The sequence below is a fragment of the Tamandua tetradactyla genome, chromosome 13, assembly GCF_023851605.1.
Source record: "Tamandua tetradactyla isolate mTamTet1 chromosome 13, mTamTet1.pri, whole genome shotgun sequence".
Taxonomy (NCBI): Eukaryota; Metazoa; Chordata; class Mammalia; order Pilosa; family Myrmecophagidae; genus Tamandua; species Tamandua tetradactyla.
In genome coordinates, this window is record NC_135339.1 from 44,451,715 (window position 1) to 44,463,888 (window position 12,174).

At 39.9% G+C, this 12,174-nt stretch overlaps 1 protein-coding gene and 1 pseudogene across 2 annotated transcripts in view; one reads left to right on the plus strand and one right to left on the minus strand.

Moving 5' to 3' along the window:
• Positions 1 to 12,174, minus strand: part of MBL2 (mannose binding lectin 2) — a 33,523-nt gene that overhangs the window by 15,064 nt on the left and 6,285 nt on the right. The gene's annotated exons all lie outside the window — the stretch shown is intronic.
• LOC143653118 (ethylmalonyl-CoA decarboxylase-like) lies at positions 125 to 620 on the plus strand (annotated as a pseudogene).

Here is a 12,174-nt window from a genome sequence, read left to right on the forward strand (position 1 = left end):
CAGCCACTTGCCCCAATTGCCTCCTGGGCTTGGGAAGACAAGTGCTTGACACCATAGACCGAGGTTTTGAGGTGAAGGAGGCTTTAACTATTGGTAGTATGCAGGGGTAATATAGAACCTAGAAATGGCAACAAGTCTTCTGAAGCCACCGTTTCTCTTTGTAAGGACAAAACTGCTACATCAAAAGGGATTGTCACTTTATAATACATCTCATGGTTTCCTTAAAGAAGAAGTGGGAAAAAAAAACCACTTCAGCAGTTTACTGGTGGATCCACTGAGCTTCAGAAGGAAGACAGTGGCACTGGCATCCTTACTCTGAACAATCCAAGTAAAATGAATGTCTCTTCAGGTGATATGATGCTACAACGTTTGGAAAAAGTGATTGAATTGGAAAGTTGGACAGAGGGGAAAGTTTTCATTGTTCATGGGGCAAAAAATACTTTCTCCACAGGATCTGATCTGTATGCTATGAGAGCAATAGGAACTCCAGAGGATGGAATGCCCATAGGTATGTTTATACAAAACACCTTAATAAGATTTATGAGACTTCCTTTAATAAGCATTGCATTGATTCAAGGTTGGGCATTACTTGGAGGGGCAGAATTTACTGCAGTCTGTGATTTCAGCAATAAGAACGGATGAACTACAACTACTTGCAGCCTATGGATGAATCTCACAAGCACATTGTTCAGCAAAAGAAGCCAAATATAACCTATAAAAACAGGGAAAATTTGTGTTTTCTAATAATACCTTTAAAACTGTCACAGTTATTTTTGATAATATAACATTATTTCATTTATGAGATCAATAATTCATGAGTCATTCCAGCAGATATCTGTAATTCAAAAAGAGTAGCAGTGTTTTCTAACATTCAAAAGAAGTAATACCTAGAGCAAATATAGCACATATTTATAATATAGAAATACATACATCGCTATCGTATTACATGCTTAAGGTTTTTAGCTTTCACTGTATTGGGATTACATAATCAAAGCATTTGGGGGTCTTACTGAAGATCAAATGTCCATAAATTTGCTAGTCAATCTTTGCACTCTTGAATCTATTCCATAGGTCAGTACTTCTATCTTTGTGCCAGTACCATACTGTTTTGACCACTGTGGCTTTATAGTGATCTTTAAAGTCAGGAAGTGATAGATCTTCCAGTTCACTCTTCTTTGTTCGAATATTTTTAGCTATTCGGGTCTCTTTCCCTTCCATATAAATTTGATGACCAGCTTTTCCAAGTCTTCAAAGTAGGTTGTTGGAATTTTTATTGGGTATTATATTGAATCTGAAGATCAGTTTGGGTAGGATTGATATTTTGACAATATTCCACCTTCCAATCAATGAGCATGGAATATCTTTCCATCTATTCATTTAGCTTCATAAAATGAGTCTAACTCATTCAGGTCATTTTTAAATTTCTTTTAGCAATTTTTTTCTTTTTTGTAATTTTCTGTATATAAGCCCTTGACATCCCTGGTTAAGCTTATTCCTAGATACTTAATTCTTCAGGTCACTATTCAGAATGGATTTTTTTCCTTAGTTGTCACCTCAGATAAGTCATTGCTGTGTATAGAGACATTACTGATTTTTGTATATGAATTTTGTTTTCTGCCACTTTACTGAATTTGTTTATTAGCTCAGGTAATTTTGCTGTAAATTTCTCAGGGTTTTCTAAGTATAGATCATGTCATCTGCAAATAATGAAAGTTTTACTTCTTCCTTTCCTATTTGGATGCCTTTCATTTCTTTCTCCTGTCTAGTTGCTCCAGCTAATATTCCTAATACAATGGTGAACAATAGTGGTGACAGTGGGCATCCTTGTCTCGCCCCTGATCTCAAGGGGAATGCTTTCAATTTCTCACCATTAATTATAAAAGTGGCTATGGGTTTTTCATATACACGCTTTATGATATTGAGAAAGTTTTCTTTTGATTCATAACTTTTGAAGTGTTTTAATCAAGAAAGGATGCTGGATTTTGTTGAATGGTTTTTCAGCATCAATCGATATGATCATGTGATTTTTCCCTTTTGATTTGTTAATGTGCTGTATTACACTGATCGATTTTCTTATGTTGAATCACCCTTGCATTCCCGGTATGAATCCCACTTGAACATGATGCATAATTCTTCTAATGTGGTGTTGGATATTTGTCAGTATTTTGTTAAGAATTTTCGCATCTATATTCATTAGGGAGATTGGTCTATAGTTTTCTTTTCTTTTATTATCTTTACCTGATTTTTGTATTAGATTGATGTTAGCTTCATAAAATGAGTTAGGTAGTGGTCCTTTATCTTCAATTTATTGAAAGAGTTTGAGCAGGATTGGTGTTAATTCTTTTTTGAAATGTTTGATAAAATTTTCCTGTGAAGCCATCTGGGCCTGGGTTGCTTTTTGTGTGTGTGTGGGGGGGGGGGGGGGATTTCTGATGACTGATTGGTTCTCTTTACTTGTATTTGGTTTGTTGAGATCTTTTATTTCTTCTTAAGTCAGTACAGGTAATTTATGTGTTTCTAGGAATTTGCCCATTTCATCTAAGTTGTCTAGTTTGTTGGCATATAGTTGTTCATAATATGCTCTCATGATTTGGAGTTTCAAAGGATTAAAGACAAAAGAGCAAGAATCTCTGGAATATAAAATTGAGTTGGATGGAGTATGCTCTGTTCTCTTCATCCCCAAATCAACTCGCTTACACAGGTGTAACGAAGGAAGAATGGAAGAGACAGAATTGGCACCTCATTGTGCCTGACACTGCAGATGATGGGAGGGCAACAAAGAGAGGTGCTGACTTGTTGAGTGACACCTCCCACTAAAGAGAAGTGCTGACTTTTTGGCACTCTTCTCACTAAAAAGCTATGATCTGATTAAGGCTTGGGCTCTAACCAAGCCCCCTTTCCCTGTGACTTAAAAATTAAGGGATTGAGAGAAGTCAGGGCACAGAGAAGAAACTATCTCACTCCTCTTTGGCTGATTCTTCTTTCCAGATCTTCAATGTTGACTCTGCTGAGGTGCCCACTTCCCTGGGGCTTGGTTACTGGCATTGAATAATCTGAACATAATTTCAGTGATTCACCCGGAGGGCTGAGAGAAAGTACTAAACAGAGAGACCCACAAGTTTCCTGCCCTGTGCACCATTGCCCCAGTGTTCCAATGCCACTTAATTGATGATATTATCATTATTATAGTTGTTTTGGAGGTAAAATGTACATAGACTGAAATATACAAATCTTCATTTTTGCACAAATGTCAATGCTCTATACATTTGACAAGTGAATGAACTCATTTAACCCATGCCCCTAGAACTTTGAATCAATCAAAACAAGTACTTTAAAAATAATGTTTTATTTTAGAATAATACAAGATTTATAGAAAAGATCCAAAGATAATTCAGAGGCTTCCCATATAACCCACATTCAGTTTTTCCTATTGTAAACATGTTACATTAACATGGTACATTTGTCAAAACTAAGAAAGTAATACTGGCACATTACTAGTAACTAAATTCCATACTTTATTCAGATTTTATTAGTTTCTCCCTAATATCCCTTTTGTGTTCTAGGGTCTTGGCAAGGCTGGTGTATTATATTAGGTGTCTTACCTCCTCAACCTCCTCTGGATTGGGAATGTTTCTCAGACTTTTCTCATTTTTGAAGAACTTGACAGTTTCGAGGCGTATACTGGTCAGGTATTTTGAAGAAAATCCCTCAATTTGGATTTATCTAAGGATTTTTTTCCTTAGGTATACTGGAATTATGGGTTTGGGGGAGGAAGACCACAAAGGTTATGTGCCATTCACATCTTCTGGGATCAAGGGCATATGCTGTCAACATGATTTAACTGATGATGTTAATCTAGGTCACCTGGCCAATGTACTGTTTGCCACATTTCTCCACTGAAAGGTTATTTCCATGTTCCCTAATGACTTAGAAGCAAGTCATTAATTAATTCAGCTCACATTTAAGGTGTCACGAGTTAGTCTCCAGGCCCATGAACCACCCTCCCACCCACCTCACCCCCCATCCCCCCAAAATAAAAGCATTAATATCCACCTTTTTGAGGGTGGAAGATATGTAGAAATTATTTGAAATTTTTCTGTATAGAGCATTGTGTCTTCTCTCTCAATTATCTAGTCATCCATTCATGGGTTTATATCATTAAGGACTCACTGGTAGGACTGATCAGACACAACACCATCTACTTCACATCGGAAATATACCAACATGCTCCAGACACCAGACTTCTAGAAAATTCATGAAGATGGCAGAGCTCTGAGTTTTTGCGAATCTCTTCCCTATCCACTGTGCTTACTTCCCACTCATTTGCATTTTACCTAGGTGTCTAGAAATGTTGCTCCATCCTGTTTACCTGATCCAAATCACCATATCATCACCAATATCTCAGTGGACCCACATGATGTCTCATACAGTGGAAAAATTATCAGTCCCCGAAGAGAAATTAGAGAAGATTGCAGAATTTCTACATTGCTGAGACAGGACAGTAAAGTTAATTATGTTCCTGCAAGCTGAAGGCAAACTGCTTCTGTTGATCCTTACTCCCATGATAGAGAATAAGGCATTTTTTAGATAAATAGCTGCACATGAAGTGCCAGGGAATGTGTTTGCTTTGCTCCATCAAGGAAAAGACAACTGAAACAGCAGCTAAATGGAGTAACCAACTGATTAAGTTGATGATAATCCACCGTCATTCATCAGATCCATCTACCCTTTCCATGAATATAAATATTTCAGCAATCTAAACTTCACAGAGGAAGAAATTATGGTTAAAATCACATAAGTAATAAGTGTCTGATCAGGATTTAAACCCTTTTGTTTGGCCTCAAGTCTAAGTCCATGTCACTAATAATACCTCAGTGGCTCTCTAATCACATCAAGTTGCCACCAATAAGTTGCAGATTCATTAATTGGAATTAATCTCACTTTTGGTAAAGAATTTTTAAATTCACCCTACCCCAAATATTAAGTAGATCAAAGGGTAGGTATCCAAAACAAAAACAAATTCTTCTCCTGCAATATTTAAATGATTTCTGATGGAACCTCAACATGTTACTTTTTGTCTGCCATTGACTAATGTCTCAAAATCCTTAAGGGTTCCTCTAGGTAAATGGCAGCTCCAGCTCAAGCAGGGAGTCATGAGCAATGCCGAAAAGCAAAAGCAGAGGGGACTGGTCTGGAAGCCCCCACCTGGCCTCAACTAGGACACTGCCAGGAACATGCATACCAGAGTTCTAAGTTTGGGGCAACTGAGTTTGGCTTTGTGCTTGGCTTGACTTTGGTTTGAGTTTGGGGTTTAGTTTGAGATTGGACCTTAGCGGACCTGTTAGATTTGGTAGACATCATGTATCTCACTTGGTCCTGCTACTCTGGCCTATTTTGTGTGTACCACTGGTTTAAAAGAGATCCATGAGAAGGTTCTACAACAGATTTGAGCTCGAAACAAGCTTTTTGTTATGTGTGTTATTTAACACAACATATTTGATTGTGCCTGAAGTGTTTGTGACAGAGAGGGATGCTCCTTGGAGTCTTTGGCAGGTAAATCATATAGAACTTTAAGATCTTGGAGCAAAGCTCCATACTCTTCAGATAACTGTTTTCATTTAAGAAAAAATGTCGGGTGGGCCATGGTGGCTCAGCAGGCAGGAATGCTTGCCTGTGATGCCAGAGGACCCGGGTTCGATTCCCGGTGCCTGCCCATGTTAAAAAAAAAAAAAAAGAAACAGTGTCCCCTGGGCCCCAGCAAAGACTGAATGCCTGACTATGGGCCATCAAGTTATATATGATCTGAGCTACCCCTCATGAATTGAGTATTGTCTGAAACATCAAACCATAAAGTTGGGAGTGCACAGCAGCACTTCATTTTCAAGCAGACATGCTATACATTAAATTGGGCAAAAATAGATCCTGAAGGCCCAGGTAAGTCACATGAGCAAGATTCCCATGACCTCTGCTCTTACCACATTGCCTCTTCTCTCCCAGCCTTTATGCCCTCATGGGGAATTCCATCTGACTAGTTCACTGAAGAAGAGAATATTGGAGCCAGTTTATAGATGGTTCTGCATGTTATGCTGGAACCACCCAAAAGTGGACAACTGCAGCCTTCCCACTCCATTGAGGGTTGATTCTGTGGAATAGCCATCTTCCCTGGTGAGAAGAGCTTTGAATTTTCTTGGAAGGGGATATATCCAGAGTTATGGATCTACATTGATTGGAATTCCATTAACATGGAAGCTGAAATTGCCACCTAGCCACCTTGGGCTCCTCATGCAAGTAAATCGTCAGTCAAAGAAGGTGACTATTGTACTGATTGATCTGGGCAATCAAGGGGAAACTAAAATGCTACTACACATAGGGATAAAGAGTAGAATGTATGCAGTGCAGAGGTCCACTGGGGTGCCTCAGTATTCTCATAGCTAGTGATAAATGTTAGAAGAAAATGACAACATCCCATACAAGCAGGCCTGTTAATGGCATAAATCATTCAGGAATGAAGATCTGGGCACCCCACCAGGTAAGGAACTATGAAGAGCTGAGGTGTTTGTGGCTATCAAAGGGACTAGGGGAAGGGTAGTGGAAGAGGATATTAGAAATACCAGCAACAACTCTGTGACCAGTTCACAGAAATGAGTACTGTACAAGTTGAGCCTTTCTTCTTTAATTTAAATATATTTGTATTTATAATACAATTCTTATTATTTTCCCCTTCCCATTCTCTTAATATAGAACATAAAATAAACTAATAGTGGTTATGCTTATATTTGAAAATTTTAAAGGAGAAGTTTAACTTAGCTAGTAAACAGAACATTCCCCAAAGAGACATAAAGTGACATATGGGGTTCATATTCTGTTTTGGAGAGAGGGTTACAGTGTTTGTCATTGTATAAGTGATAGTTCCATAATGTTTGATGGAAGGAAGATTTTTCTATTGAAAGTTAAATATGGTTAAAAGAAGTGAGTATGATGCCAATTTGACAAGGAGTAGACTGTACTGGTTTTGTATTGTGTCAATTTATCTAAGTTGGAATTCTACATTCTTATGGTTTCATATGGTAGCAGCCAAAAGAGATATTTGTGCAAGAATTGCAGGGTGGAAGTGGAGCTGCAGTCCTTCTTCTCTAGGACCTGGTTAGATGCAGTGAGAGCTAGATGCAGATGTACTAGTGGGTTCTAGCTTGTCGAAGCTCTTCTCTCTTTGACCCATAGGTCCTTTTCCTCTCTGACTGCCCTGCTGATCAAAAGTAACCCCTAATCCACCATCAAAAGTAGTAGAATTATCTAATAAACACTTCTCTACCAGCTCCTCTTTGTGTTCCCCTTCTTGTAGCAGGACTTTCCTGGTTCACCCAGATTTCCTTGCAAGTTCTGACTTTTCCTCCTGAGAGCACTATTTTGGGAGGGCTAGGTAGTGATTTTCTCTGATCCTCTACCTTGCCAGTCTGGACCTTTCTTCTCCACCTCCTCTTAACATTGTATAACTTCTAATTCTATATTATTGTACCATAAACTCAGTGAAGCTAGGCATAGTCTCTGTTCTGTTTACCGCTATAGTCCCACTGTCTGGCACCTAGAAAATACTCAATAAGTGTTTGCTGAATTATTAAAGAGCCCAATACATGTGCTTGGCCAATAATAAGGACACAATAAATAATAGCTCTTACTATTGTTTATCTAGTACTCAGAGGGGTGTGGCTCAAGAAAGAGAGTACAAGAGCAAATTGCTTTCATTATCAGACTTAAAAAGTCTATCCGGGAAAATGATATTTAAGATCTTGGATAGCATTTGCATAGTCTTCTGGGCCTCCAAACTCATGTCTTTCACTGGGAATTGTGAAACTGTCTTGAATTCTAAAGTTGATTTCTACTTCACTGCTAACTAATACCTTCGTCATCATTCTTGTCTGCCATTCCCGAATTTTTGCATTTCCTTAATATGCTATGGTCAGCAAATTTTTTTCCCATTTCTATTAAGTAACATGGACTTCTTGAAATAACCTAATTATTTCATATATCTCTAAGTTTTTTCCTTGGTTTTGTTTTGATTAAGGGCATCTTTTCACTTTCTTTTTTTGTCCCCTTGTTAAAATTACACATATCATGCAGCATCATGGTATGAATATGTGGGAAAGTTTTTTAAGATTAAGAGAATCATGAAAGACAAATACTGAGTGGTGTTTTAAAATTTTTTTTTCTGGAACTAAATTTTTAAATATTTCTAAGGTTTTTATATAATAACCAGCACCCTATTTCGTATGACACCTTAGCAGATCATTATAGTTAATAATAAAATGTTAAGACATTTATTCTATTATTTACCCTTTTCCCCAGCACTCCTGTTTGTAATTTATATTCTGCCATATTTATTGCATCTTATTCACTATTTCCTTCTGGTACTTCTGTTTAATTAGTTTTAGCATTTTACCGTTCCTCATTTTCAGTCACTCTTCTCACTCTACAATATTTCTCTGCTCATCTCCTTCACTTCAGAATTTCATTTTGGCCCGTATTCTACTCATTCCCCTCCGATCCTCTACCTCCCCAGCCTGGACCTTTCGTGTCTGTCATGGTTTATAGGTGTTCTGACATGCAGTGCCGTCACTTTTGCACTACTTAAACTTTTAAAAATTGAAGGCACAAACACTTAGAAATATACAAAATTCTTCAATCGAGTATGTGAACTTTCAGCAATGTCAATAGTTCCTTTAATTTTTAATTTCATCAAAGTGATACACATATTTGTGTACCATTAAAATTTTTCATTTAATACAAAACAGCACTGTGTTCCAATCTTCTCCACCACTGATTCTCACTCCACAAAGTCACCAACTTTTCTCTCTTTTGGCTGTTTCTCCTATTATTTACCTTCATATTCCCATACCATACCTCTAAACAAATATTCGGTTTTGTTCTTATCTATTGATTTCTTATTACAGTAGATTGAGTTAGCTATATTACAACCAAGTGCCTAACACTTCCGCCTGTCTCCTTATCTAGTAATGCCACAATTTAAAAACCAAATTTCAGTGTCAATTATGGAATATAAATATTATTCACAGCTGAACTTGTAGTGTATTAGGCTTGCATTTCCTTTCTTACACACCTTTTTGTTTTCCCTTGAATATGAATTGTCTTAATTTCTGTTTGCTTAATTTTCTATGCGTTTATCATTAATCCATTTTGCGACATTCTGACAAAAGCCTAAATCCCCTTTCAATTTGTTCAATGTCTTTATTTTCACTGGTGGTCAAGGTCAGAGTATGACGTTTGTCACTTTTGCCTTTGTGGCCTCCCTCCTCCATGAAAACATATAAAAATTGTATTTCACAGCTGCTTTTGTATAAAGATGGATATAATCCAGGCTGGATTCATTATTTATGTACTCATTGTTATATATTCCTTTTTACTTCTGATTTTAAAAGAAATTCAAATGAAAACATTTTCATAAGTCCCTAAGAGTATCCTGGGCCCTTGACCCTGTGCCTGATGATAGGTTGGCTGTGCTGGGGGCATCGATCCCCCTGAAGCCCCCTTTTCTCTTGCCCCAATCTAGATTGTTTATTCTCTAGGCCTAAGGATCTCCCTTTACCTTCATCCTGACAATTCCAGTGGTTTCTCTCATACATTGAATCCCCTGTTTTTGTGGGGCTTAGGGTGCCTCAGACAAAGGCTCTCCTAGAAGAAAGAATGATCGATGCCCTGGTCTCGGGGCGATGAGCAGCTCAGGGGCCTCTCTAGGGTCCAGAGGTGCTACCTGGCCTGGTAGTGCCCTCCCCACCCATTCCCAGCCCTGGGGTGAGCACCTCCTTCCATCAGGGGAGCAATGGTGAAGGTAACGTCAGAGACTTGTGAGGAAAGGTTCAAATGCCCCTTGGACAATAGCTTATGTGAAGAAATGCCCAGCTCTAGGGAAGGGGAGGACAGAGGGGTCAATGTAGAGGGTGATCAGAGCCCCTCACCTTCGCCTCTGCAGTCCCAGAGCAGCCATCAGCCCTACCTTCTTAGGGCTATCTCCAGCCCACAGGGGCCCAGGGGCCTGAGATCAGGGCAGGCAAGCTCTGGAGGTTTCCTTAGAGGAAGAGGAAGGGAGGAAAAGATAGAAGCCTAAGTAGGCCTGGGAAGGACCTGATGGGATGTTCCAACCTTGAGCTACCTTCCCAGGAATCCCACTGGTCCATTCTCCACTGTCCCAGTGAAGAGCAAGGAAAGGTGCCTGCAGGCTGATGAGTCTACAATCATAGCATACCTGAAACTTTCCCTTTTTTGTTCTTTTTTGTTTTTACTATTAAGCTTTCCTTCTCCTTTCCCTGCCTTGGAGTCTCTGTCCAGAGCTAGTGATGATGGTTGACTCTCTTGCCACAGCAAGCTTTGAATAAATAGCCTCTGTTTATTCTCATTTGGAATGTCTTTGTTTCTTTTTACACAACTTTTCCTCCTATCCATAACAAGGAAGAAAGGAAGGAGAAGGGAAGGGGAGAGGAGAGGTGCCCCAGAGGAAACACATCATTCTAGTCCAGTTCTACCTAGATGGGGGCTGAGTGGCAAGCTGGCAGCCAGGACCAGCCAATCCCTCCTCTTGTCTCCCAGTCGGCTTCTGGCAGCCTTTTAAAGGTGGAGCTCCTTGGTTATTTTGTAGGCAATGCTTATGAAAGCCAGAGAGGTTCAAGATATCTGCTTAAGTTGAACCCTGTTGAGAGAACACCACAGAAGCCTATATGCCTTCATCCTCACTGTACAAAGTCCTCTTAGCCTCATGTGCCATGCGTGCACAGCAGAACATATTTTACTAGCCGCTGTTTGCTTTCAGCACCTTGGCAATCTACTGCATACACTCTTTGGGTTCCAGAGAGCTCATGGTCTTCATAGTCCATGTAAAGTGTAGATAGTACAGCTTGGCTTCTCTCTACAAATATGTTATTTGGTATGGTACATATATATATACAGAGAGAGAGAGAAAGAGAGAGAGAGAGATAAATATATATATACATTTTTATCACTGTCTCCAATGTTCAACACATGAGGTTTGAGTCTTCACTTGGTCTTTCTTTCTGCTTCCTTTGCTCATTCAGGTTCCTTGTGGCAAAACTGAAACACAGCTTCTATTTAGAAACTTAAATGGGAACTTGCTGAAGAAGCTCCAATGACCCTTGCCATCTCCAGCGTTGCCAGTGGAAGCTTTCGGGGTCATACTGCAGGACAAAATCTGCCAGTCCTTCACCTATCAGAGCTGCCTAGAAGGGATGGATTTTCCTTTGGATGCATCCCAGAGGAAATTGGTCCCATCAGGGGCTTTACCACTGCTAACTGATGTTGCTGGGGGAGGTGGAGGCCATAGAGTCATTTGGGGGTACCATGCCAGGCTATGGCACCTCACAGTTTCTTTCCTTGTGGTATAGCCCAGAGGGCTGGTGGGACTGCACAGAGGCTGTCCTGGATTCCTGGCTCATATGGGGAGGTGTCAGGAAGGATGCAGCAGGAGCAGAATCTGTGGAGCCTTGGACCCTGGCGCAGTTAGACTGTTTTTGCCATTCTGGATGGTGGCCTGCCTAAGGTTGACCGTCTCCAAAAGCAGGGAACTCCTGTGACTATTTGTTACTGATGGAAAGGTCACTGTTCACGGAGATGACAAAGGTGATCTTTTTCCCCTCCAGGCTGGGTGTGTTGGCTATACTGCTGGCCTTCCCCCTTACTGCTGGTCCTCCTCAGGCCCCTTATTTTCTGTATTTCTACTCTTACTCTACTCTGTGTTTCTACCTCTTTGTACCCCCTGGCCCACCAGAAAGTCCTGGATATCCCTCTGTGTGTAACCCACAGATACAACCAATGCATTCCACTTGGGGCCTTGTAATCAGGCAGTGGCTCCGCATATGACTTTACTTCATGATTTTCATGGCCCACATTCATCTAGGATCTTTCCTTATTTGCTCTAAAGAGCCTCTCTTGCTGGATTGAGAATGAGAAATTTCTAAAGCAAGTGTTCACACTCCATGGGAGAGGGACGTGCAGGGAGAAATATGCATATCCACTCATTACCTGCTTCCTCAGCTACTTGAAGTTCTGTGTATCAAAGGGGTCCTCTGACCAGTGTACAGAGGATGACTCCCAGGCTCCACACATTCACCACATGTCCATGGTACTTTTGACCCTGGAAGAATTCCTCAG